Source organism: Ambystoma mexicanum, chromosome 1q, assembly GCF_040938575.1.
Source record: "Ambystoma mexicanum isolate Mex_15411 chromosome 1q, UKY_AmexF1_1, whole genome shotgun sequence".
NCBI lineage: Eukaryota > Metazoa > Chordata > Amphibia > Caudata > Ambystomatidae > Ambystoma > Ambystoma mexicanum.
The window spans coordinates 211623532-211651154 of NC_090922.1; the positions used below are offsets into that span (position 1 = coordinate 211623532).

General features: G+C 47.8%; 1 protein-coding gene across 1 annotated transcript in view; it reads left to right on the forward strand.

Annotated features, from left to right (window-relative positions):
- The first annotated feature begins 781 nt into the window (after positions 1-781).
- CACNG8 (calcium voltage-gated channel auxiliary subunit gamma 8) overlaps positions 782-27623 on the forward strand; it is a 407801-nt gene continuing 380959 nt past the window's right edge. Inside the window, exon 1 of the mRNA XM_069637385.1 lies at positions 782-1170. The gene's annotated coding sequence lies outside the window, so the exon portion shown is untranslated. The remainder of the gene's footprint in view (positions 1171-27623) is intronic.

The following is a 27623-nucleotide window of genomic DNA, read 5'->3' on the forward strand; positions in this document are numbered from 1 at the left end:
GAGTGCGTGCTTCGGTTTCTTACTGTGATGTTATCATGCGTTATTGCCCGATCGGAGCATGCTCTTTCCCTGGTGCTACGAGTTGAATTCTGTACCCCCGTTTGCTGCCCATTATCGAATGTCTACCCCCACACATCTCTGGGGTGTGTCTCTATTTCCTACCTGAACATCAACGCCCTTCGCTTCTCATGCCTACCCTTCTAACTCCGATCGCCGCACCCCCCGTTAATTCATCCACTAAGCTCCAGAACTCCCCCCGTGTTCCCTCCCAAACTCCCCCATACTTGTGAATCTCCCACTCCCCTCGCTTCATGTCTCGCCCTACTCATGTTTCCCCCCCTCTCTCTTTCCCCATCACACTCTCAGCACCCCATTTTATTTGCAACATCTCTCTGATGTCCCCCTCCCTCCACCCCCCGTGGTAGCTCCTCTTTTCTCCCCTAAACCCATCTTCCGTCTTAATTTGTCCCCCCCCCATATCTCCCTCGTGCTCCAAACCAATGCACCCCCTGGCACCTGCCATCTTCCCTCATTCTATACCCTGTCCGTGTCCTCCCCCACCAACCTATCCCCTATCTCTGCCTCCCCGTCACCCCATCTCCCCTTCCACTGCACCTCGCTGCCTCTCCTTCCCCCTTTTTCACAGCTGTTCCTCCCTGCCTCTGATGTAGAACCACTTCCCCCCTCCCCATAACCCCCACCCACCATCATTTCCCTCGTTCATAATGCACCCCCCCCCACCCACCGTCGCCATACCCCCCTCCCTTCCCACTCACCTCAGTTCTCCCACACTGCCTGTCAAGCCTACCCACCCACAAACCCACCTACGATCCCAAGGCGCCCTGTCTCTCATCCCCCGCCCTCTCCCCCATCGCTGCTGCCCCCCTCCTTCCCCCCTGTCCCCTCCCCTCTCTCCCTCCATGGTACTTTTCTCACAGTGGTAGCTTCCAGTGACATAATCACAGGATGCTGAAGTCTTTCTCCTTTTCGGCAAAATAACCCCTCTTAAAATAAACGCCATTTCGAGCGACTCTCCCCGGGCAGAGAGGAGAAGCAGCAGCCGGCGCCTGCGGTGATTGGACGAGTAGCCGGCGCCCATTGGCATGTAGCTATTCCGTCACCCCGGTTTCTGTTCCCTTCTCGAGAAAGAGCACACCTTCGGAGATAAAGGTAAGGGGTGTTGAGAGATTATTTACGAGAGGTTGCAATGGATCGTGTGTGAGGGGGGTATGGGTGGGCATGACATGCAGTTGTCAGGGGAGGATAGCAGCGGGGTTATTGCCCCCACCCCCCTTTCGCATTAATTGGCCGGTGCGATATTTTTCACATGGACATTTTCAGGAAAATAGCCACTTGGTGGCAGCGGGCAGCCTCCCTGTTGCTGCTCGGCCAGGAATATTTCATATGGGGGGTGGTCGTAGGTAGCTGAATGGGGAGAGCGGGGGGCGGGGGATGCAACAGATACCACTCTTCCTCCCTCGGTGTGGGCAGAACAGGGCTCCGATGCCCTGAAGAACGATGGCGAGGAAAAAGGGGCATGCTTTCGAAACGCCCTGATGTCTTATGAACAAGAGAGACAAGTCATTTGGGTCGCTATATGTGCATGTTTTCTCCGACGTTTGGGGGCGGGGGGCGGGTAGAGGGTGCAGTTTGCGCGCATCGCCTTGGCACTGCCGCCGGTGACAGCGTTTGGAAATAACCGGCGTTATTGCCCGTTGTCTCGTGCTTGGAAAAGGGCGGGAGGGTCTTGGTGGGGGAGGGACGAGGGTCGGTTCGGCTTAAGTTAAATTCCTGTGGGGGGAAGGAGGCGACCAGGGGTCAGCGGAAATGCGCTCACGTCCATTCGTTGCCGCGTTCTACGGCAGGTGTAAGACGGTCGGGCAGTGATGTGGAGGGGGGGGTAGTCTGAACATGTCCGTCACGTTTGCACCGCTGGCTCGCTGCAGAGTGCATACGCTCCGACAAATGCTTTTTCATATAAATTGCTTCTTTTGTTTTTAGAACGCCCCCTCCCGCTTGCGCCTCGACCCCCCCCCCCATCCAGCCCCCGCACACGCACCGTTATGGCATTTTAATTGCAGAGCGCAAGCGAGGGCCGCGGGTGACACAGTCATTGCTGTGGACAGCCACGGGGAACTTGCCACTGGGGCTAGCCGAGAGACGAGGGGTGTCCCCAAAGCCCGCATGACAGGTACCCCCCCACTCCCGACATCTGAGGCCAAAGAAAAACCAAAAAGGGTGCGGAGCGAGAGTTCCTGCATGCAACAACCGTCCAGAAAGTGAGTTCAGGCAAAGCCCCGGCAGACGAGTGAAAATAAGAAACCACGGAGTGCAGTGCCGGGGCGGGCTGCATTGCAAGGGATCTGATGTGAATTTCGGATTGCACGTGTGCCCATGCTCCTAGCTGCAAGCGTATATGCATATAAAACAGTCACCAGTATTATATACACATTATATAAATTAGGAAATCCCTTTTGAGCCAAGTCACACATTCCACAACGCCACCTAGCAGCCATCACTGGAAGTTCACCTCCAGGTCTGAGCCACAACAGCAAGGCATTATGGGTATGCAAATTAGTGTGACTTGGCTCAAATGGGCTTTCCTACTTTCACATTTCAGGTGAAAGGTTGTTTTTTAAACCTATTAAACCCACCATAACTTTCTTGGTGATATATCATTCCATGATGTAGCTTATATCAGCTTATATTATTCACACACATTACCACATGTATAATATCCATGCGCAAAAACATGTACGCACACGCGGGTACACACACAAGTATACTCACACGCATACCCACATGTAGATACGTGTACAATTGAAGAAGATTATATATACATATACATATAACGTGCGTGTAATGGCCGCACGCACCTGCCCACCAGTAGGACGTGTGATGCCATAGGCACGCCATTTCTGGAGCACACGGGCGGCACAGTACTTGTACGCTTACCCAATGTGCACCCGCCTGACTGTGGGTGAGGTCTTGCGGTGTCTACTGGTGCATACGTTGTGAATAGCGAGCTGTGTGAGGTGGTGGTCTTGCAGATCACTTCGAGGCCTGGTCACAGAAGCGCAGGGGCGTAGGAGACCCATAACATCTGGGGGGGACAGGGGATACCTTCGGGACTTGGGCGGGGAGAGGCAGGAATTGCCTGCTCGCAGATTCTCCTTTACATCTTTCCCGTCACTGACACATGCAGTAGATTGTACAGGACCTTACCCAAATGTACGGAAATACTTTGGTCTTAATAATATTCCCCCCACGGGCCTTGTTTTTCTCTTCCACCTCAGTTGGTGTGATGATCCGTTTCACTTCTTGTGTTTCTCCAGATCTCCCAGCGATGGACCTTTAGAGGGATCTTTTATAATACTCTCACCTGCGCTTTAAGTGCAGATGCTTGATGGAGTTTCGCCAGCCCATCCTATCCTATTCCACTTGAATCCTCAATGATGGAACATGAGTGTGACCCTTTACAGCAGTGTATGATCTGCAATTATACCTCGGCACAAGGGTCTTCACTGGATTTACATGGATATCGGAACACGTGCTGTTGTGAATCTCGAGGCTCTGCTTTATTTTTTCATGGGTCACCCAGATGGCTTATGGTGGCCTCTATTAAAACTTGTCTAAAAATCCTTATTCAGATTGTGGTGGGTACCAGAAACTCAGTTGCATCCCTATTTCAAAACAAGCATTGGCAACACCAACCGTTTGGGTTTTAATGTAGGCATGGAAAAGACAATTGCCAGGCACCGCCAAAGTGGTATCAGCTACCCTCTGATGGTAGCAGCTGCAAAATGGTGCAAGTACCTGGACATTTAATGGTAGTGCCTGGCAAATGCCCAATATGTATACACAAGCAAACACTTTCCATTGCTGGTTTTTAGCAGGATTTCAGTGAAGGAAATGCATAGTGCTAATAGAGTGGCTGAAGGCATCCCTGGATAAAACATTTGTATTACACCAGTAGTATGTTCCCAGCTTCAATTAAGTTATTAACTACACAAGGATTTGTAGTATGATGTGATATGGCATTTAAAACACACCTATACACAAGTGTTTCAAGGCATGACAAGGCAAGGGAGGGGGAGCCGAGGGAAGACAGGCAACAATCCTACTAGGTCAGGTGTCATTCAGATCGCGCAAGTGCATGGGAAGGGGAAGGAGGAAAGTGCGGAGGGGGGAATGGGACAGTGCAGTACATGGGATAATAAGATAAATAAACAAAGTAAGGCCAGCAGGTGGCAAATGCATGGGTAAGTGCAGACAACAGGTGTCAAGTGCTGGTAGTGGGACAGTAGGGATATAGAAAACAGTCCAAGTGCAGGAGTTGCCAGAAAGGCAGTGCAGGAGTGCGACTGGTGGGGGAGGGGGCTTGGGTCTGAGATCAGAGGGTGGGCAGGCAACCTGTGCAGTTTCAGTACAGCCAGGAAGTCAGCAGGGAAGAGGAGGAGAAAAAGCAGAAGCAAAGAGCAAGGTTTTGAAGTGCTTCCGGAACCGGAGTTGGTTCTCCTCAAGTTTCAGGGAGGCTGTTACAAAGGGAGGCCGCAGCTGAAGAAAGAGATCTACCACCAACTTGTTGCTTGGAGGAGCGTCTGATCCTGAGGGAGTTGGAGGCGGATGAGCGAAGAGCTTGAGAAGGAAGATATTTAGGAAGAGAGAGTTGAAGGTATTGAGGCCCCAGAAGGCCTTATGGACAATGCAGAGGGTTTTGAACTTAACCCTCACAGCCACTGGGAGCCAATGCAGAGATTTCAGTCCTGGAGAGATACAATCCCTGGGTTTGAGGCCAAGGACAAGTCTCACAGTCCTGTTCTGGATGAGTTGCAGAGTGCAGAGAGTAGCAGGAAGATTTAGAAAGAGGCTGTTGCACCAGTCCAGCCTAGAGAGAACCAGAGCTCTGGAGACAGTGAGCTTCTGGGGGAAGGAGAAAAATGGAAGAATACCTCTGAAGTGGTGCAGCTGGTAGTGAGACTTCTTAGAGATGTCAGAGATGTGAGGAGAGAAGGAGAGTGCAGAGTCGAAGATGGCACCAAGGTTTTTGGCCTCACAGGTGGGAGCAGGTAGAGGGCCAAGAGAGGCCGGCCAGAGAGTGACAGGAAAGGAGGGAGCGGGTGTGCCGATGAGGCAAATCTCGGTCTTACTGGAATTAAGGCAGAGATCATTGGCGGCACACCACTCCTGTATGGCAGGCAGACAGTCAGAGTTTACAGAGGGAGAAGAGGTGGCCGAGGGTAGCCTGAAAGTGAGCTGAGTGTCATCCGCATAGCACTGGAAGCTGGGGCAGAGCACGGCAATGCAGTGGGCAAGAAGTGCCAGGTATTGGTTGAACAGCCAGGGAGAGAGGTTAGACCTTTGGGGAACACCACATGTAGAGATAGGGTTAGGGATAGAGATAGAGGAGAGGAAGGACCCAAGTTGAACCTGGGAGGGTCGATCAGAGAGGAAAGAAGTCAGCCACGCCAGGGCCTGACCAGTGATCCCCAGTTTATCACAGAGACGGTTGAGCGGGATGGCATGGTTGACTGTGTCAAAGGCAGAAGAGAGATCACGTAAGATGAGGACACATGGGGTGTTGGAATCTAGGTTGGAGAGCAGGTCTTAATGGATGTTCAGGAGAGCAGTTTCCATGCTTCTGGCAGCTCTGAAGCCAGACTGATGATCATGGAGACAACCAACACATTCAGTGTGAAGATTGAGCTGGGAGATGGCCAGCTTTTCCAAGAGTTTGCCAAGGAAAGAAGTGATGGAGATTGGGCGATTGTTAGCCGTTCAAGACGGGTCGGCAAAAGGTTTCTTAAGGAGAGGGTGCACAAGCGAAGACTCCAGTAGTGAAGGAGTGGTTGCAGAAGTCGGCCAGGGCAGGAGCGAGGGAGTCAATGGGCCTAATTACAAGAGTGGTGGAATGGGTTAACGGGTGCCGCAAAAGGAGGCGGACCCGTTAACACCATTCCGACACATTACCAGGTCCCCTCGCGGGACCCGATCTGCACGTCTGGTTTTATCAGATGTGCAGATCGGGTCCCGCGAGGGGAAGAGGGAGCTAACAACGGGCCGGTAGTAATCGGCCCGTTGTTAGCTCCCTCCCCCATTCCCATTCAGCGCTATGGGGGCTGAAATGGGAATGGGGAAGGTCCGGGCCTGGGTTACTGGAGGGAGGAATTACCAGGCCCTCTGAACTTGGAATGGCCCGGTAATTCCCCATTCTGGGAACCCGGACCCGATTTTGGTGCCAATAGCGGCATGGCTACCGCCAAAGTCGTAATGAGGCCCAATGTGGTCCTTGATGGCTTTGGAGGAACAGGGATGAACCTGTTTTGATGAGACTTTCATAGATCGGACTTGTCTAGAAACCTCGTCTGGGGATAACAGGGGAAAGGCAGAGAAGGAGGGGGAGAGTTGGCCGAAGAAGGGTCAGAGGAAGATCAGGGAGTAGAGGGAGGAAGGGGAAAGGAGGAGAGAGAGGACAGGATGTCCTGAGTTTTAGAGATCAAATGAGAAGCCAGTGCTGTGCCGTGCAAAAATCCCTAAGTCAATGGCTTTATCTAAACCCGAAGCACATCCTATGCCATTTCTGCCCTACACCACTCTCCCTGTGTTCTGGTCTTTCCTGAACCCCTCTCTCCCCTGCACACACTGGTCTCCCGGGCTGCATTCCATCCCCATCTTTCATCTGCACTCCGTTCTTGTTCCCATCTCTCCCCTCCCTTACTCCTCTCTTTTTCTGTCCTCTGCACTCCCCCACTCTACTTCACCCCAGTCCCTCACTTCCCATTCCCCCATGGCCAGACCCCCACAACTCTCATCTGTACACTTACTCAGCACTTTCTCCTCAGTCTTCAGAGCACCTTCGATATCCTTGGGTGCTTTTCTACAACTATTAGTCATGCCCCATTGTAGTACCTCATTTTGGGGTCTTCTCCAGGTCACTGTTGAGGCAGGGCCCAGCCAGTGCTGTGCACACATGCTTGTATTTATTATTTACACAATAATGCCGCTTGCCGGATGCTGCCCCCCCATACCGGCCTGCACCGCACTGGTCTGAGACCACATGTTTCCCTCACTTGCTCTGTATGCAGTGTCAGTATACATACACTAATCACTCTGTGATGATGAAGTCCAGGTATGGACCCAGCAGGGGGTTGAAGGGGGCAAGTGGTTAATGGAGATTATAAGCCACTTGAACTTCCATAAGATAGTGCCCTGTTCTGGATGTGCTAAGGGAACGGAAGGGAAGATAGCAAAATGCGTCTTCTCACAGCAACAGCATTAATACTGCATATACCATAGGGACACCTGGGAGTTCTGGGAGGTAAACACACAACACAAGGGAAAGGAAACTGCAACGCAGCATGGACAGTGATGTGCACTGGCACGCAGGTCCATGGGGGAAAGAGGCCCGCTAACAAGGCCATACAGTGCTGTCTCGGGTCACTGTCACCAGGTAAGTAGCACAATGTAAGTGACTGGCCTGCACTTATTTTCGGGGAGTTGAGCTGTCGGGTCAAGTCTTTGTAGTATTTACACATTAGCCTGCAGTGCAGGTCTAAGTAATTTCTCATTTCTGCATTCATGTAATACAGACTATTCTTTGTAGTCGACGCGATTTCCAAACGGTGATCTCCCTATCATGGCTTTTGAATTCCCACAAGGCGCAGGGGGCATGGCGGTGGTGGTGGTGCTCTGACCTCACTCTACACTTATGGTTCTGAAATCTGAATTCGAGCTCTGCAGAGCCTAAACAAGTCACCGCCCCCCGGTCACGGGCCAACCCCTCCCTGCAATGCACACCTCCCCTCAGCCACAGCCATCACAGTACCGTAGTTGGGTTCAACTGCTTCAAATGGATCCACAGACGTGTGAGCACAACCCTTTGCTCTGGGTACAGGCTGAGGCAACTTGCATTTCACACCCACTTTTGTTTTCCTCACAAATGCCCTCATTATCGGGAAGACCACACTGCACAATGCCCCCCATTATGAGCTTCAACATAAACAAATATCTTAATTTTCTAAACAATGGAGACCTTTTCAGAATAGCGCGCCGGTGTATGCGCTCCAGGTATGTCACGACAAGCCAGTTTGCCTGCGGCGACCTACAAAGAGTTCCACCAACTAGTAAAAATGGGTAAATATTGAATCCCTCTGAGCTGGGGGCTTTTTTCTGAAGTCGCGTAGGTTTGCGATGCACTTGGGAGCACGTTGCGCAACACAGGGGTCTTGGGTTTGATTTATCATTTATGTTCTGTAATAGGGCTATGCGAAACGTGAACAGTGCATGCAACACATCAGGGACGTATGTATTTTGCTCATCGTTTAAAAGTGCACATTGCATGCATAGCCCAATGTAGCACTTGTATGCTGTTGGGTCACCTACATGCAATTTGAAACCTTCACGAGGCATGGGGCTAAGCCTGTCTTTTCCTGTTATCATGAAATAAAACGAGGGTTGGACCCTCAGGTTTTTCAATTCATGAAGAAAAATTAAGAGGCCAGTGTTCCCTGATCAGTTTGCAACGCGCTGCACGTGTTTAGAAACTGTATAAATATGACGTTGGCACATTCCCCCTAATAAATCCTCCCTATAACGGCCTGCACTGCACCTGGGAGAGGGGGGGCCATTTGACTTACATTAAGTACGGTAGCTGAGGTCTCAGGAGGTTGAGTCGCAGTCAGTCTCACTCTGTCTCCCTCGATATTAACACACACTGTCAGTCAGTCACTCTCAGCAGGAGCACACGTCACTGCCTGGCTTCTCCTTTCTTCTGGAAGCTGAGGCTGGGCAGCAGTGGACTGCTCAGGGGCACGTGCAGTTCCCCGGCCTGGGCACATTCAAAATGCACAGGCTTGGGGCACGCATGAGCAAGCAGCATAAGTTCTTGTTTTAGCCCGCTGCTGCAGGCAGTGTGAAGTTAACTTGTACTTTTGCACACATGACCAGGGATGTCATTTCACCAAAATTCCAGGGGTAGCAGAAGTAACATCACACGACCCTTGACCTCTGATGACATCACAGGAGGTGATGTCATTTGACCCCACCCCGAAGTGATATCGCGGGAAGCGATGGAACTCAACCTTTCACCCATTGACAAAACAGGAAGTGGCATCACATAGCATTGTTCCCAAGTACAGTACGAAAAAGATGTTTATGATATCACTATAATGTGATGCACATTTCATACAAGAATGGATCGCCATATGATCCGTTAGGATCAGTGTGTATAGGGCCATATTACCAAATTACTGTGAATACAAGCAGACGTCCATGGCCAAATGATAATAATGTATTTTTATATAGCACTTACGTTTAACCGCTTTATATAGAAAAATATACACCCAAAATCACCCAACCTGTGTTGGTACTCATTTATCGACCTCAGAAGGATGAAAGGCTGAGTTGAGGTGTTTAAAAACAGACTAAATCAGTGACTCACCCACTGAAGTGTGCCTTAAATGAACCTTTAATCAGTCTAGCAATTATTGTATAGAATTCCAGAAATACACATTATTTGGTTTTCCTATTCTTTCTTATTTTGGGTCAGTGCTGAAAGTGTTAAACTTGTGGCATCCCTGTTGATGTTTTTCTACTTTTTTAAAGGTCTGAACAAGAAAGGCAGCCACTCCAGAAGTAAAGAGCCACATGGTGCTGGCCACAGCCCAGGAGCTTGCATTAAACATTTTTATTTTAAAAAGACACTTTTTCCCCCCATTGTTTTTAGGGGTAGCAAGGGAGACCACAGGGGTAGGAAGGGAGACCTCAGAGGTCACAGTTGTGACCTCTGGCGACCCCTAAATGACATCCCTGCACATGACATCTGTAGCCTGCAGTGCAGGCTGCAGACATATTTTACATGCTGAAGTGACACAAATTCTGGGGGGATAAATGACATTATACCCCCCACTTAAAATTGTGGGGGGGGATCGGTCCCCCCCATGTCCTATGCCCATGCAGAAGCGCGCCGTATTGGCCTGCGTCTTTGTCACTCACATGCTGCTTATATCATAGATGCAATAGCAAACTATCCCACATGCGCAACACGTGAGTGAGTGAATAGTCCGCTTAGACGCGCAAGTTGCGTGGGCCCTCTCTTTGCCGACATCCTAGATCTGATGGGATACCTTTGCAAGGATCTGACCTTATTCATTTTCGCCCACACCGTTTTTGTTGCATGGTGCTTAATTGCACCGACCTGCAGATTCGGATTTCTGTGCATGACGGTGGTACTCCTTTCATCCACCGCGCTAGGATGCAAGGCTGAAGCAGGAGCTGCCATGGCAAAGAGTAGCCTCTATGCTGCACGCACACCTGTCCAGCAGAGGCATTCACAAATAGGGGATTCTTATAGAAAAAGGGGGTGCTTATACTTCTAACACCGCTTTGCCAGGGAAACTAGTTCTTAAACGTAATGCTGATGTATTGATCTATCTATCTATCTACCCATCCATTCATTCATCCACCCATCTATGCTATTGTCAGGCCGCTTTTGCGGGTATACTAGGATGGTGTTTTTTTTCCCCATAAGCCTACACGCAGGTGCTGTGTAGTAATCGTGTCTCTTCTCCCACCACAGAAGCAGCAATTGAATTGATTTGCCTCTGAGGGGTATTCTTGTGCCAAGGCCTCATTTAACAGTCAATATTTCCTAGGAATTCCTTACCTTTATAGTGTGGTCGCTGCTATCCTCACCTGGCCACCTTTTGGAAAGCACCTCCACCCCAGGACATTGTGAGTAATGTTGACATGTACTCCTAGAGCAGTGGTCTGCAGCCTTTGGCTCTCCAGATGTTCTGGACTACAATTCCCATGATAACTGGCTATTGAGTATGCTGGCTGGGGATGATGGGAGTTGTAGTCGAACACATTTGGAGAGTCAAAGTTTGGAGACCCCTGTCCTACAGGTTTGTCTTATCTCCTCTGCCAAGACAAGGGGTCCACAAGGGTAATGGGCCAAGCCCCTTTGCCTTCAGCCATCAATCACCCTCATGCAAGACAAGGGGCCCACAAGGGTAATGGGCCAAGCCCCTTTGCCTTCAGCCATCAAACACCCTCGTGCAAGACATGGAAACCTAAGTTACAAACGGGTTATAAACTGGAGCAGTCACTGCCACCCTCATGGCTAGAGTCATTACCCATTCCCCAAAATAAAAAGAGTCCAACTGTTGTATGAATATTAAAATTCCCACTGAAAAACTTTAGGAATCTAGAGAAAGTTGGAAGCAATCATATCTAGAGAGGGAGTGCATATCCTGCAGGATACCACTAAGAGGACCCCGCCCGCCATGTTCAAATGCCAAAAAGGCATATCTCTAATGTTTAATGAAGAACTCAAAGAATGAAATGTCAATGTCGAAACTCTTCAGGAGGCGGGCAATTGGCATAACTATCACCAAGAGAGGAACTGAAAACGTGTGAATCGAAGTACTTACAACAGCAGGCGCACAATCACTGACTTCCAGTGTCTTAAGACTATAGCTATGATTGGCAACGATGAACTTCAAGAACAAAAGTCTCATGCAGCAGTCAAACATTGACCAAAGGTGTAACAGAACATACTTGGACAAAGGGTTCAACTGATTGGGGAACCTATATCACATCAAAACCCGTAATCACTTCCTAAACCTGTGAAACCAATACATTGTATACTTATATGTGCAAAAGTGGGGTTTGTGTTTATTGCATTACTAAAGAGGCTTCGCCTTACGTGGTAGGACCAACATGCATTTGCCTATGTTCTGTGCCCTTATTTCATGCCACTTCAGCCTGGAGCAGTGTGGTTTGGAGGGCTCCTCAGAGCAATGTCAGTGCTTGTAATTGATTAAAATACTGCATCGATTACATTTCAGCATTGCCCCTCTCCACCCAAGTCAGTCAGAAACCCAGGCCGGGAGTTTGATCATGATTAGAGCCTACAATGACCATCTCCAACTAGTGTACAACATCACATGTCGCCCAAAGCTTGGCTCTGCCCCATCAGGACTACTCTGAAGGCCTGAATCCAAACGGGGGTGACATGGAAACTCTAGATTTCCATTCAGTCAATAGGAAGAAAAGCCACATTCTAAACCTAAAAATGTGGGTCCACGTCTAGCTAACACTGAAGGGCCCCACTAATCTTCAGTGGAGTGGCAGATCACTATCAATTGAAGATATTCGGCTTAAACCGCAAGCTGATTTGCCAGGAATGTCTATACTATCTCAGTTGCTGCTATCAGAGATGTCTTCCAACCACTGCTCTCCGGTTTCGGCACTCAATTACATGTCTTTATGACTAATCATTTTTATAGTGAATGCCCATATAATGAAAAATATATAACGACAAAACAAAACAAATGTTCTTTCTTTCTTTTTCTGGGGGTGTTCCCTCCCAAACCCCCATTTCCTCCAACTAAAAACCCACCCCAATCATTTCTCCACAAGATTTTATCCTTTACCCCACCCCGTGCATTTCCGTTATTTTTTTCGTTATATAATTTCGTTATATATTCATTCTTTATTACATTTTCGTTATAAAGACTGTATACCCCGGGTCACACTATGTTCTCACTGCGCCCCAGATCTCGTGTCAGTAAATGTGGGAGGATGAAAGATCACCATGCTGGATCTAAGAAATGGGGATCGCATTGGTGCATCTACTTGTGACTTATAGGAAGTCACGTGCAGGGAGATTTGCTTCAGAGTTCAGAGTTCAAACTCAAACACAAACAGGCAAGACCTTCCAGCATAGTAGCAGAAGTTGTAGTCCTAAACAACCGCTCTTCTGGATGAAAGGCAGTTCGTCCATTTCGCACCCACCTTTTTGCCCCAACCTATGACTTTGAGCAGATGCATTCTAGCCGCTCTACTCGTATTGTCAATGTTCGGGCTGCTTCAACCCTCTCGGTGTGTAGCACGTGAAATCAAAATCCACCACCGGCATTCTCACTTGGATCCATGAGAAGTGAGTCATGGCTATGCAGTGGTGTGGAAAATACCCATTACACACACGTTCTATTACAGGAAAATATGCATCTTGATTGTTTAAAATATATGTAGTTTGATACAGGGGATCCGACTTATGAATTTCCCGGGGGGTGCCCAGATATAGGAAGTGATATCACTAGCAGTTATATGACTTAATTTGCACGTAGTCGCCAACTTGGTGCTATGGAGGTTTGGGGGGTGCAGAACAGTGGAAAAATTGGCTAGCATGTACTGCATATACTAAAGTCAAGTAAGAAGGAGGTTTAAGCCTTCCGGTTGCATTCCGGTAGGCCAACACTACCCCTACTCCACCCCGCTATAATCATCCAGGTTGCAGTAGCCCTCAAAAGGCAGAGCAACACAACTAGGATGGGAGAACGAAATGCCATCCCATCCTGCGAGTGTTTCAAACCTCAGAGCAAAGACTGTGCGTGTGCCTCCTTCCTTGGAGCACAATCTCACTAATTTGGTGCAAATCTCACAGGGGGGTGCATGGGAATCCCATGTGTGTGTGTGGGCTGCAGACCCCGGATCACATGCTCACTTCATCAGTGTGAAACTCTGGCCAAGGCTCTTTGGGCAAGCATTCAGGATGGGTCTCACATCTTTAAACAGTGTGATATACTGAGTGAGCACCTCACTCTTTGGAGCATAGTATCACCTGTTGCTGGTAATCTCACAACTGAACGTACAGTTTCACTCTTGGTCATCTCAGTGACCCATGTTTATTAAGGAGTCAGTCCAGTCTCCCATCTGGGAAGACAATTATATTTCTGTTAAAACACTCTGAATTCTCACTTCAGTTTTCTCGATCTATAGATCCATAACATATTCATTCATTGTGTGTACAGGGGTGATTACTTGTGTCTGAGAGAGCTCATTCTTTCATTCAGGAGAGAAATTGATATTGATTTTTTATCTCTATTACGCTTGTACACAAGTGTTTTAGAGCGCGACAAGGCAAGGGAGGGGAACAGGGGAGAACAAAACAGCGATCTTACTAGGCCCAGTGACATTGAGAAAGTGCAAGTGCATCGGAGAGAGGGAGGGGAAAAGTGCATGGAAGGGGGGAGAAGTGGAAAATGCCAAGCAGAGGAGAAACAGATAAATAACAATAAATAAATAATAAAGGAAACAAACAGTGGTAGTGCAGCCAGCAATTTGCAAGTGCTAGGTTTAAGGCAGCAGACAGGGTAGGTCTAATAAGTGCAGGAAGAAAAAGGGGGGGGCTGTATGGGTACAGATACAGACCCCAGTACAAGGGGTGGCCCGGAGGCAGTGCGGGAGGGTGGCAGGGTGAGCAGGTACCTGGGTACGGAGGACAGAGGGTGGCCAGGTGCACGGTGCCAAGAGAGAACAGATCAGCAGGGGAGAGGGGGAGCGAAGGCAGAAGAAAAGAGGAAGGTCTTCAGGTGCTTCTGCAACCAGAGATGGTTCTCCTCAAGTTTTAGAGTGGCAGGGAGGCTGTTCCAGAGGGAGGCCACAGCCGAAGACAGAGATCTACCCCCAGCTCGTTTCTTTGAAAAACGACTGCCCATGATGGAGTTGGAGGTAGAGGAGCGAAGAGCTCGAGAGGGGAGGTATTTGCGGAGGGATAGCTGAAGGTACTTTGGACCCAGGCCCCAGAAAGCCTTGCAGACAATGCAGAGGGTTTTGAATTTAATCCTTGCATCCACTGGGAGCCAATGGAGAGATTTCAGAGCTGGAGAGATACAATCCCAGGGCTTGTGGCCAAGGACAAGTCTTACAGTCCTGTTCAGGATTAATTGCAGAGGACGGAGAGCAGAGGCAGATAGATTTAGAAAGAGGCTGTTACAATAGTCCAAGCTAGAGAGAACCAGAGCTTGGGATACCATGAGCTTCTGGGGGAAGGAGAGGAAAGGCAGAGTACCTCTGAGGAGGTGCAGTAGGAAATGTGACTTTGAGACCTCAGAGATGTGGGCGGAGAAGGAAAGGGTGGAGTCAAAGATGACTCTGAGGTTCTTAGCCTCGCAGGTGGGGGTAGGAGGAGGGCCAAGGGAGGCCGGCCAGAGAGTGAGGGGAAAGGATGGTGAAGGTGTGCCAATGAGGAGGATCTCCGTCTTGCTGGCATTCAGACAAAGATCATTGGCGGCACACCAATCTTGAATGGCAGTTCGGCAATCAGAGATGAGAGAGGGAGAGGATGTGGCAGAGGGCAGCCTGAAAATTAGTTGAGTGTCATCAGCGTAGCACCGTAAATTTGAGCAGAATGTGGTAAAGCAGTGGGCGAGAGTTGCCAGGTATTGGTTGAAAAGCCAGGGCGAGAGGTTAGACTCCTGGGGAACACCACAGGTAGAGAGGCAGATGGATGAAAGGAAGGAACAACCCCCCGAATGTGGCATCAGGCTCTTTTTGCCCCATGGCCCCTCACTCCAGAATGAGTGAGCAGGTTTTAATACCCTGCTGATTCTGCTCTCCTACAGGCTCGAGCCTTCTATCCCTTGCCCCCTCACGGTTTCCAACATTCTGAGCAGCAGTTTATGTACTGCAGGCTGCTCGGGACATGCTTTTTGCCAATTGAATGTAGCCAGATCTACTATTTAGACACTGGGAGCGTGCCATGAACCCACATTGGTGGTGAAAAAGCACTCAACATACAGAACACAATGGTATAGTGTTGCAGTCCTGCTGAGAAATGACAATTCGGTCTGTTTAAATGTAAAGCAGAGTGGCTGAGAAGTACACGCACTGTGCCATTAAAAATAAAGTAGCTCTGGTGGGTGGAAGTGCTGTTTCGGTGGCATCAAGAGTATGAAATTCCCCGTGTTATAGTGTTGGTCATTTCCTATTGAAGTATAGCAGTCCTATTGAGAAGTGCCATTAAAAGTGAAGCTGTCCACTAGGCTGGATCAGTGCTGCCCCATAAAAGGTGTAGAAGCCTCTGTGAGAAGTGGCAGTACTGTCCCAATGGTGAGAAGTGTAGTATTTCCACATTAACTATGCTCGTTGGGGTATTGATTAGTGCTGCTACATACTGAGTAATTCCATCCCTTTAAATATATTAGCTCTTGTATAAACACAACAGTGTTGAGTTATTCTGATGATGAAGATGATGAAGATGATGTTAGACTTGCTCAATAGTTCTGGTTCTGTATCATTAAATGTACTTCAGATCTTCAGAGTCTCGAAAGGATAGCTCAGGGGCAACATGCTCGCCTTGGAAGCAAGACGACATGGAGCAACCCGGGTTCGATCCCTCGGTCTGTGCTTAGAAACCTCTGGGTATTACGCGCATTATAAATAACCAATAAAAATAAATAAATATGCTGAGAAGTGCTGGGGCCTTGTCAATAAAAGTGCAGCAGCTCAACTGAGAAGTGCTGATGTTGTCCCATCAAAAGTATAGCAGACCAACTAAGATGAATTAGCATTGCCTCAACAAAAGCATAGTATTACAATTATAGAAGCCCTGTTTAGTGAGCTAACTGAGGAGTATCAGTATTGCCCTATTTCAAATATGGCAGCTCTTGTAGAAAATAGATTACGCAGCCCTGCTGAGAAGTGCTGTTACGTCTCTTTAAAAATATAGAAGACCATTAGCTCTGCACCATTAGGCTCTGCAAGTACTGTCCCATTGAATGCTATTACACTGAACAAGGTCAACAGTATGGGAAGGTTCATACTGGGTTCTATGTGGTAATTCTGCATTTTGAAGAACAAATACAAAAAAACCTGATTTATTTCAGCCGATTTGTGCGGTCTTCAAATGGCCTAATTATGCCATTCTACTGTCACCCACCCCGCTAACCCCCCCGCAAGAAGGTGATCCTACCTCACCCCACACTCCCACCCTCTCCCACGCTGTTACCTTCCTTAGAATTCTGGGGACTTACCTCCCTCAATGCCTCCGTTCCCCACCCATAGCAGAGCATTCACCCTCACCACGTACACACTCAGAGACATGCAAACAGTCTCATTTTCCCTCTCCCTGCCACCTCCCTCCGCAGATGCAATGCAAGAGGGGTGCACGGATGTACAAATACATCCAACCCAAAAAGATTTTTTAGAAATTGAGGGACAGACTTGCTTTGCATCTGTGCCTCCATTTCTAAAAATCGTTTTGGGTTGGGTGTACCTCTACATCTGTGCACCGCTCTTGCCAAGAGGGGTGCACAGATGTACAAATACACCCAACCTAAAACGATTTAGAAATTGATGGCCAAACTTGCTTTGCATCTGTGCCTCCATTTCTAAAAAATCGTTTTGGGTTGGGTGTACCTCTACATCCGTGCACCCGAGTGCATAGATGTAGAAGTATACCCAAACCAAAATGACTTTTAGAAATTGAGGGATAGATGCAAAACAAGAGCCTCTTGCTTTGCATCTGTCCCACAATTTCTAAACATCGTTTTTCCCCGGCTTTTACCCGGGCCAGAGAGAGACACAGTATGGATGGAACAAAGGGCCATCCATACTGTGTCTCTTCTATACGGTCCGGGGTAGGGGGGCTCAGCCCCGACTTCATTCTGTCGGTGGGGGTCCCGGGCCCCAGAGCACCCACGTACTCTGCGCCCCTGGTTTGATACCCACTTCTACCAGGAGCTACTTTTGACTCCCCAGGTCAACCTCCGCGATACAAAGGCGCACGCCGGGAACTAACTTACTGTGTAGGCCATTTCGTGAATGTGCATCTTGATCAGATGTGCAATCCATTTATCGTCACTATTGGCAGCACACCATCCGTCCAGCTTGCCATCCTTTGCAAAACCTTACAGTCAGACATTAGTACCTGCAAAGAGCTGAGTAGTTATGCAAAACCACATTGCTGTCACCTCGTGTAGAAGTTAGATTTGAGAGCCATGCGAACTCGATTCTTTCCCAGTCTTGGCTTTCTGGAGGATGCCTGTCAACCAAAATCCTAGCCTTGGCTTCCAAAATCTGATTTTTTTTTCCATACTTCTGTAACGGCCATTCCTCAACAATTGGAACACAGTAGACACTGGGCTACCAGCAACAACCCTTACCAAAACAAATAAAATAAAAACACTTCTAAAATCCTAAAACACATTCATCTCAACCATCATCTAAAAAGTTAGGGCTAAACCAATTCGTACAATTTCACACATAAACCAAACCAACCGACTAGGGTACATTTAAGTCAAATGGAATATTATGAGTGGTTGGGGTAAAATTATTTTGGGTGGTTCACAGTAAAGTGGTAAAAATTGGGTAGGCATGGTTCAGTTTCGGGAATAATCTTGTTAGGCAGGGCATGATGCAAGGTGTCGTCTGAGCAGATGGGGGAATAGCTTTTAGATGAGGGAGATGTAGGAAAGGAATAGGATAGGGTAGAGGGAGAACATTAAAATAACATTTAGTTGAGGAAGAGGTAGAACACTGAACTACGATTTAGTTGAGGGAGAGGTAGAACACTGAACTACGATTTAGTTGAGGGAGAGGTAGAACACTGAACTACGATTTAGTTGAGGGAGAGGTAGAACACTGAACTACGATTTAGTTGAGGGAGAGGTAGAACACTGAAATAGAATTTAGTTGAAGGACTGATAGGAAATGTAAATAGTTTTAGTTGAAAAAAATCTATGATCAAACTGAGATAAGATAGGCCATCTTGTTCACTTCACTACTACATTTCCCATGGCCAGCCTACCTTGCAAGACATACATCCATCCATGTGATATTTCTTTCCAGTGTGAGGAGAAGAACGCCGCACAATTGTACAGAGGTATGAAAATAAATGATTTTCTGTGGCTGTGAGAGACAGCACCACCTTTTAGCGGAAATACCCAATACTAACTAAGAGCTGCAGAGAAAACAATGTATATTACTTGGTAGGCTGGTGGAGGTTCTATTCAATTTTTGTAAATAATTGTGTCAAATTTCAGTGGCCAGAACAAATACGAGTTATAGCTGCAGAGAAAAAGTCATATAATTCTTGGTAGGCAGGAGATTCTATTCAGTGACTGTAAAAGAGTGTGTTGTCTTTTATCTGCCATACTAAATACGAGTTACGAGTCACAACAACAAATATTATATGTCTTGTAAAGCAGGGGGTTATGTTCAGAGGCTGTAACCCAATGAGTTGACTTTCAGTAACCATGACAAACACTAATTGGAGAGGAAACACGTCTTACATTTCTTGGTCGGAAGGGTATTCTTGAACATGTTCTCTTTCAGATGCCTTACTACATTTGCTGCAGGGGTTACTGACATCTGGGAGACACCTCACCATACTTTGCAGGGGAGTCACACCATTTCGAGTTGCACCAATGCCCAGGAGATCAATGGCTCTAGACAACGCATTGTTGCTCTATTTCTCTATATATCCTAAGAGTAATATGGTGCTACACAATCCAGGCATGACATCACTTTAGACAAATGCATGTGTGCAGTGGTCCTGTATAATCCGTGAGTGATATTTGTTGTGTGCAATCTAGGTGTGCCATGGCGTTCTACGTCCAGATGCGTCCTTTTTGCATTCAGCCCAGGTGCCCTGCAGGCATGTGCAATCCGAGTTTGCTCTGTTTCTGGGCAGTCCTCGTGTGCTATGGCTTTGGGCGCTCCAAATGTGTTGTGTAGCTTTACAACCCAGGTGTGCTGTGGCTCTATACAATTGCAGTGTGCTGAGGGGCTTCATTCAATCTTGGTGTGCTATGTTCAATTCAGGTCTTCTCTGAATACATTCAGTCCAGGTGTGATATGACAATATACAATCAAGGCGTCCTTTGAATCTATATCCTCTAGTTATGACTTGAGTGTGCACAGTCCTCCTGGTGTATTGTTCTGTACAGCGGGGGCTGTGCACAGTCCTCCTGGTGTATTGTTCTGTACAGCGGGGGCTGTGCACAGTCCACATGGTGCATTGTTCTGTACAGCGGGGGCTGTGCACAGTCCTCGTGGTGCATTGTTCTGTACTGTGGAGGCTTTGCACAGTCCTCCTGGTGCATTGTTCTGTACAGCGGGGGCTGTGCACAGTCCTCGTGGTGCATTGTTCTGTACTGTGGAGGCTGTGCACAGTCCTCCTGGTGCATTGTTCTGTACAGCGGGGGCTGTGCACAGTCCTCATGGTGCATTGTTCTGTACAGCGGGGGCTGTGCACAGCCCTCCTGGTGCATTGTTCTGTACAGCGGGGGCTGTGCACAGTCCTCGTGGTGCATTGTTCTGTACTGTGGAGGCTGTGCACAGTCCTCCTGGTGCATTGTTCTGTACAGCGGGGGCTGTGCACAGTCCTCGTGGTGCATTGTTCTGTACAGCGGGGGCTGTGCACAGCCCTCCTGGTGCATTGTTCTGTACAGAGGGGGCCGTGCACAGTCCTCGTGGTGCATTTTTCTGTACAGCGGGGGCTGTGCACAGCCCTCCTGGTGCATTGTTCTGTACAGAGGGGGCCGTGCACAGTCCTCGTGGTGCAGGGGCTGGCTGTGGCATTGCAAATCCAGATGTAATGACTGGTGAGGCTGTGTGCCTATGTGCACTCTATGTACACCAAAGGATCACAAAGGATCTCAACAATGGGCCTCATTATAGGTTTGGTGGCATCTCACTGGTAAATCTGCGGAGATTCCACCAAACGGAATTACCATTTACACCACTTGGTCCCGCTGTATTACCGCCGGATCACAAGTGGCAGTAGCGGTGCTAGTACTCATTTATTTTAAGAACATAGGACTCTGGGGTATTTTGTCCGAATTACTGCAACGGTAATTCCTCTGGCGGGTATTCCACCGAATTTGGCGGAAAGTCAGTGGATTTACCTCCAGCTCATAGCTAGGGGTGCATCCTCCAACATTCTCCAAAGTCATTGTTGGGCGGTGCTGTAATGGGGCGGTATACAGTGATACCACCACATTTTACCCGCACTGCCCAACATGTAATGAGGCCAATGCTCTGTGCAGCCCATGCATGCTGAATTGCGTCTCATACAGGTGTGTGCTCACTGCCCAGTCCACATTGCTATAAACCAGGGGTCCACAACTTTGGCTCTCCAGATGTTTTGGACTGCAACTACCATCAACACTAGCCAGCATAGTCATTGATGAAGGGTCATGGGAGTCATAGTCCAAAACATGGAGATACACATGTTGCAGACTCTTTCTATACACAATTTAGATGTTCTTTATCTGTGCATTGCGTGCGTGACCAGGCTGTGCACATAGCGGTGGATAAAGTGAGGTCCATGTATGCTCTCACTCCAAGTCCCTAATGATTGTGTGCAAACTTCACAGAAGGCACCACCCACATGTGAACTTACGTGAATTGCAGCCTACCCCAAACAATTTCCATTGTGTGCACTATGAAGTGCAGACAATACATGCAGATCCATGCGGACCTGCGTTTATGTGCATTACTTGCGCTTCATGGTGCATGCAAGGGCGCATACCTGCAGCCATGTTCGCACGGCAGGACACATTCAACACGGATTGCATAAGAACCCAATGCTTTTACCCCGGCATCAGAATCTGAGCCTGGCATACATATAGTTATTTTTAAAAAGAGGACTGGATGGAGGTGGGGGGAACAAAATGGTAATTTTGTTCCGTGCTCCTGCACCGACTGCCAAAGAATTGAAAACCCCTGGAGTGGTAAAACATGTGAGAAACCTTACATTCACCTTCCAAGCGCGTCATGTACACTCTTGGCCTCTCTGGGTGCATGGAAGAGGAGCCTGGACGTGTCCCATAACGCTGTGCCCTGCAGGCATTTTACAGCACTGGACATTCCATATATGTTTTCACTCTGCACAATAAGGGACTGTGGGATGCTTGTGCAAAATTAAGATGAATTATGACTCAGTATTCTGGTCGTTGCTTTTTAATTTGTACCATGTAGGAACGCTGCAGTCCCATGCAATCTTGTGTTTTATGGCTCGGTCCGGTTGTGCCATGTCTCTGTATTATTGATGCGCCATGATGCTTTCTACCTTCCAGGTGTGATATGTCTTTGAAAAGTTCCGGTGTTGTGAGGCCCCCATGCAAACATGGCTTGCTCTAATGCTGAGTCAGGTTCGTGTGTCCCTTTGAGGCTCATGATTACTTTGGTGCTTCATTATCGAGGTGTTCTACATTTCAGGTGTGCTATAACTCTGTTCGTCCAGGCTTTTCAAGTCTCTGTAAATCCAGATGTGTAGTCATTCCTTTCACAGTGGGAGCAGCGTTATAATTAAGGAGTGAAATTAACAGACAGAGAGGCAAGTTCTGGGAAAAAATGACCTTGATAGTTACGCTGCTGCACATGTCTCTTACCTTGCGGTTCGTTAGGCTGCACCGGGTCTCCTTTCTCGATGGTGCCGGTCTGCTGTGTGAGTTGCAGGCCATCATCGCGGGTTTGTTTTGTTTGTATTAGTGCGTAATGCTTACGTGCACGCTTATGACTGTGCGTCGTCAGGCAAAAGGTCATTGCCTGTGGCGCCATCTTGGAGGGTCTAATACAGTGGTATTCAAACTGTGGGTCGCGACCCCCTAGGGGTCCGCGGGTGCATCCCAGGGGGGCCCTGAGAGCTCAGCATGAAAAAAGATTTTTTTTTTTTTTTTTTTTAGATTGGAAGAAATGGGCAGGGGTGGCCCACATGGGCGGGCTGAAGCATGAAACTGTCTCAGGCAACAATGAAAAAGTGGCCCACAGTTGTAAATGGATATTCATTCCTTTAGTCACAGACTGGGCCTCATTACTGCTATGGCGGACCAGTAACAACGGTGCTGGTAAGCTACCGGCACCGTTGCTACCGTTCCGCCATAGTAAGAGTTGTGCTCGTGGGTGCTTGACAGCCCCCGCCAGGTCTGACCTCAGCTCGTCGGATGCACCGGCACCGTTATTAACGGTGCCGGTGCATCCGAGCTCCCCCTTCCCATTTGAGCCATATGGGGCTCAAATGGGAATGGGGATCTACCGGCACCTTCGAAAGGGCAATTACCATGTCCGCCTAACTCGGCATGACCTAGTAATTGCCCATTCGCGGGTGCCAGACCCGGATGCAACTCCAGTGGCAGCCGTGCCGGTTTTACCGGCACAGCTACCGCCAGAGTAGTTATGAAGCCCACTGTTTCAATAGTACCCAAAGGGGTGCTTTGTGTTAAAATGTAAGTAAATTGTGATATATTCAGCAACAATGGTCAACATTACTAACTGCATAGTGGCCCCTCACCCATTATGGAGGAGCTAAGGAGCCAGCCCAGTGAAACAGTGAGCACTCCCTCAGCTGCTTTATCCAGCTAATGGAGTGCTCCTGGGCTGGCTGAACTGTCAAAGGGAAACACTGTTTCCCTTTGACAGTTCAGTTTAGTTCCCCAGCCGCACATGCTCACTGAGCCATGCAAGTGCTGGGGCGTTTTGCTTCGCCAGCATTGCATAGCTCATTGGAAATGCTGGCTGGGGCACTGCATGTCTGTATGTCCGAGGGGGAGCTCCTGCGCCTCCTCGCACATACGGACAGAGCAGCTGGAGCAGCACCCACACACAGGCCAATGCAGAAGGTACGTTTATGTTCTTTGTTTTTATTTAAACATGTGTATGGATGCGTTATGAGTGAGTGTATGGTGATGGATGCTCATGTGAATGATAGAGTGATTGCTGTTTGAATGTGCAGCGCCTTGCATATACACATAATCATGTTCATTGTGTTAGGACCAGTGGGGCCCAGGGGACAGGGATGGTATCTTTTTACCGGACATCTATCATTCAAAACCCTCTGCCTTGTCCACAAGGCTTTCTGGGGCCTCGGTCCAAAATACCTTCAGCTATTCCTCCGCAAATACCTCCCCTCTCGAGCTCTTCACTCCTCTACCTCCAACTCCCTCAGGGTCAGTCGTTTATCAAAGAAACGAGCTGGGGGTAGATCTCCGTCTTCGGCTGGGGCCTCCCTCTGGAACAGCGCCCTGCCACTCTAAAACTTGAGGAGAACCATCTTTCTTCCTGCACTTATCAGACCTACCCTGTCTGCTGCCTTAAACGTAGCACTTGCAAATTGCTGGCTGCACTACCACTGTTTGTTGCCTTTATTATTTATTTATTGTTATTTATCTGTTTCTCCTCTGCTTCGCACTTTCCACTTCTCCCCCCTTCCATGCACTTTTCCCCTCACACTTGCGCGTTCTCAATGTCACTGGGCCTAGTAAGATCGCTGTTTTATTCTCCTCTGTTCCCCTCCCTTGCCTTGTCACGCTCTGAAACACTTGTGTACGAGCGCGATAGAAATAAAATATCAATGCCTGCCCCCTGGACTCCCAGCAACAATTGCAAACTGTTTGGCTATTTACCCATTTTTTGTTAAAAGTATGCTCTACAATGCAACATTTTAACCTATTATTTAAAAAATAATTCACAGGGGGAAACCCCCCCGAACATCCCCTTAATGCCCCTCCACTTAAAAAAGATTCACCAGCCGCCACTGGCCCTCAGACTGTGTTGGGAACGGGATGGGGGAACCGAGGGACTATGGTGGGAGCACAATGGGCGGGAACCATGGGATAGTGATGGGAGCAGAGTGGGGAGAGCCCTGGGTGTGTGATGGGGTGGGGAGAGACCAGCGACTGGGTAGGAGTGGGATGAGGGAGCCCAGCGACTTTGATGGGAGCAGGTGACGGCGCGCAATATATACTGTCCATTTGGTATTTCTGGGGGGTCCCGACCTGCCCAAATTTTGCTCAGGGGGGCCCTGGCCAAAAAAGTTTGAAGACCACTGGTCTAATATGTGAGTGTTGATTACTCTATTTGGCCAAACATGGCTATGGTGTGGGCACCCAAGGGTGAAAGCCCAAGGGCGAATCTCTTAGGAAGTAACTCAATCCCAGTGTTGAAATGGTATCATAAGTAAACACAAATCAATATAGATAAATTAAGTCACACTGACTCTGGAAACGACTTCATTAGGTATAGACCGTGTGTGCCTACTTGATCACATTAAGAAATTATTTAGCCCAGTCTCAATGGCTATGTCATTCTGCTTCTTACAGAGTTTGCAGATGCTTTGTGTTCATCTAGTCCTCTTGTCATGTTCAGGGTTAATCCCGACGATGAGCCCATATTCTCCTCATAAAGTGGCAAGAGTTTGCCACCTTGTTGGTTTGTTCAGACCTCTGGTGGCTGATTTCAACCTGAAAATCCATAATTGCTCCCTTCTTTATAGCAAATTGTGGAGATTTCCTCCCCCTTTTTGGGGTGAACAATTTTTCAATGATGGTCCAGCTGAAATCGGTTGGACCATGTTGTTTTTGCACAAAATGCTCTATCATTGGTGCAGTTAGTTTGTGCGTATGCATGAGCAGTGTTCAGCTAATCTAGTTTTGATTGGATGTGTGGTCATGCCAACATATTGCATCTGGCATGGGCAGGTAATCAGGTAGATTACGTTATTGCTGTTACAATTAGTGAATGTTTTTTGGGTCCAAGGGTAGCGCCACCCAATATCAATCATTAGAGATCTTACTGTGTTGGCACATGCACTGCAGCCCCTGCATGGGGCGTGACCAGACGGTGCCACCTGCCCCCAGAGGGTGTTGTGGTTAGGAACTTGTTGTTCTTTGTATGTATGGATCAGTGCATCCCATGGGTTTTTCCTTCTTTTTTTTTGGCAAATCTGGGTCTTTCCAGATTTTTCCCTCCCACATTCAGATTCAGCCATGATTTGAGCACTTCCTTTTTGATTTGTCCACCATAGGTGAGAAACTAAGGACTGCAGTGATTTTGTCATTTTGTTCCATCCGTTTCCTGTGCTGTTCAAGTGTGGTGTCTCTTGGAATGTTTTTAGCTCTCTTTCGTGCCCGCTTAATTTTCTGCTTGGGGTAGCCACGGTACAGTAGTTTTTTGGCCAGCTGGTCTGATTGTCTCTCATAATCTGCCACGCTGGAGCAGTTCCTACGATATTTTAAGAACTGCCCGAAGGGCAGGTTATTCCTTACGCTCACTGGATGGTAACTATTGAAAGTCAGCAACAAGTTTTGATCAGTTGGTTTGTTTTATACTAAGGTTGCGACTTCGCCATTCATTATTTCCAGGATGAGATCCAGGAAATTAATAGAAGTGTGGCTGTGCGTCGCCGTAAAGATCAAAAAATTGTTTTGTTCGTTTAACCAGGTCAAAAAAGATGTCAGGTCTTCCTCATTGCCCTTGAAAATCATGATGACATTGTCAATGTATCTTGACCATAAATCAATTCTTGTGGTCCAAGGGTTGGTATTACAATAAATTGTCTTTTCCTCAAAATCAGCCACATAAAGATTGGCCAGGCTTAGCGCAAAAGGATTAAGGAAGTCATATTATTTTGCACTGATGTGTCCTTCTGATATTGCTTCCTCTAAAATGGGTATTTTGAGTTGGCGAATGTCTTCCCTGGGGTCTCTGGACAGATGTTGATAACTCGTATGGTCTTCCAAGAGGGCCAGGACCATTTTTTTTGTAGTGTTCAGCATTCATGATGACAGTGGCTCCCCCTTTATCCGCAGGTTTGATCATGATTTGGTCATTGTCTGTCTGTGCGTGAAGGGTCATTTTTTCTTTTCTTCCCTGTGTCTGGTTCTGTTCTAGCTCTTCTAGTTTTTTAATGAGCGCTTTTTCAAAAGTAATGGATTCAGACGATAGCCCATTGGGGGTGGATAGAAGGTTGATTTACCTTTGTGGTTTGTTGCGCTTTTTTCTTTTTCCACTCTGGTAATGGTACCAAAGAATTGTTTTAGCCGGATTTTTCTGATCAGTTGTGCTACCTCAATGCCGGTTTTGAAAGGGTCATGTTGTGCTGTGGGAAGGAATGATAGTCCTTTTTCCAGAAGTGTATATTGATCCTGATTAAGAATATGCTGTGATAGATTCATAACCAAGGATATAGGAGTATCTCCCTGGATTCTTTGTTTGATGTTTCGTAGGTTTTCGTCATGCGTCCAAGTGTCTATTTTATGTCCATTTCTTCTCGGTCTCGTAGGTGTCCTTATGGGGGTCCTGCTCTCCATCCAAGTCCTAGACTTCGTGTTATCCAGTGTGATTGATTCTGCCTTTGTGCTTGTCACTGTCCCCTGCTTTTTTCTTTGTTTTCTCTTGTCCTCGGTGAAAAAAAGAAGGGGCCGTGAAACCCACATTATTATTGGTCAAATTACTTGAGGAACCACTCGTACTTGTAGTACTGGCGTTGCTCCCATTTGAGCTGCCACTGGAAAAAGGCCAGTTATTTGGTTTAGGGCAGGTATTATGGATACGATTCCTATTGTATTGATTGAATTGTTGACCAGGTGTTGTATTTTTACTTTGATCTTCCTAGTAAGCAACTGTGATGTACGGATATACCCTTTCTTTGATGAAAGAAGCAAAATCTTTCTTCAATTTAAGCACTTTGTTGTTAAACTTGAATTCCTTAAACTCTTTCATCGAAACATCAAGGTCTTCTATGCTTTTTTTGTAATTGGTGAGGATGTTAACTGCCTTAAGGCATCTTGTTTTTCTTCGATTTCTTTCATCATCTTTTTCTACACCTCTTTTGCTGTGCTAATAATGAGGACTAAACAGTCTCTCGTACATTTGTATGAGATATAGGACCAGTCCTTTCTAAATTGGACTTGTTCCAAAACGATGCGTGGTTCAATCCTTATAATTAAGCCCATAAGGGCTGCATGTGCCCGAAGATATTTGGTCATTATAGCTCTGTGAAGCTCGGTTCTGATTAGTTGTTCTTTGAGTACCTTAAGTGTGTTCCATTCATC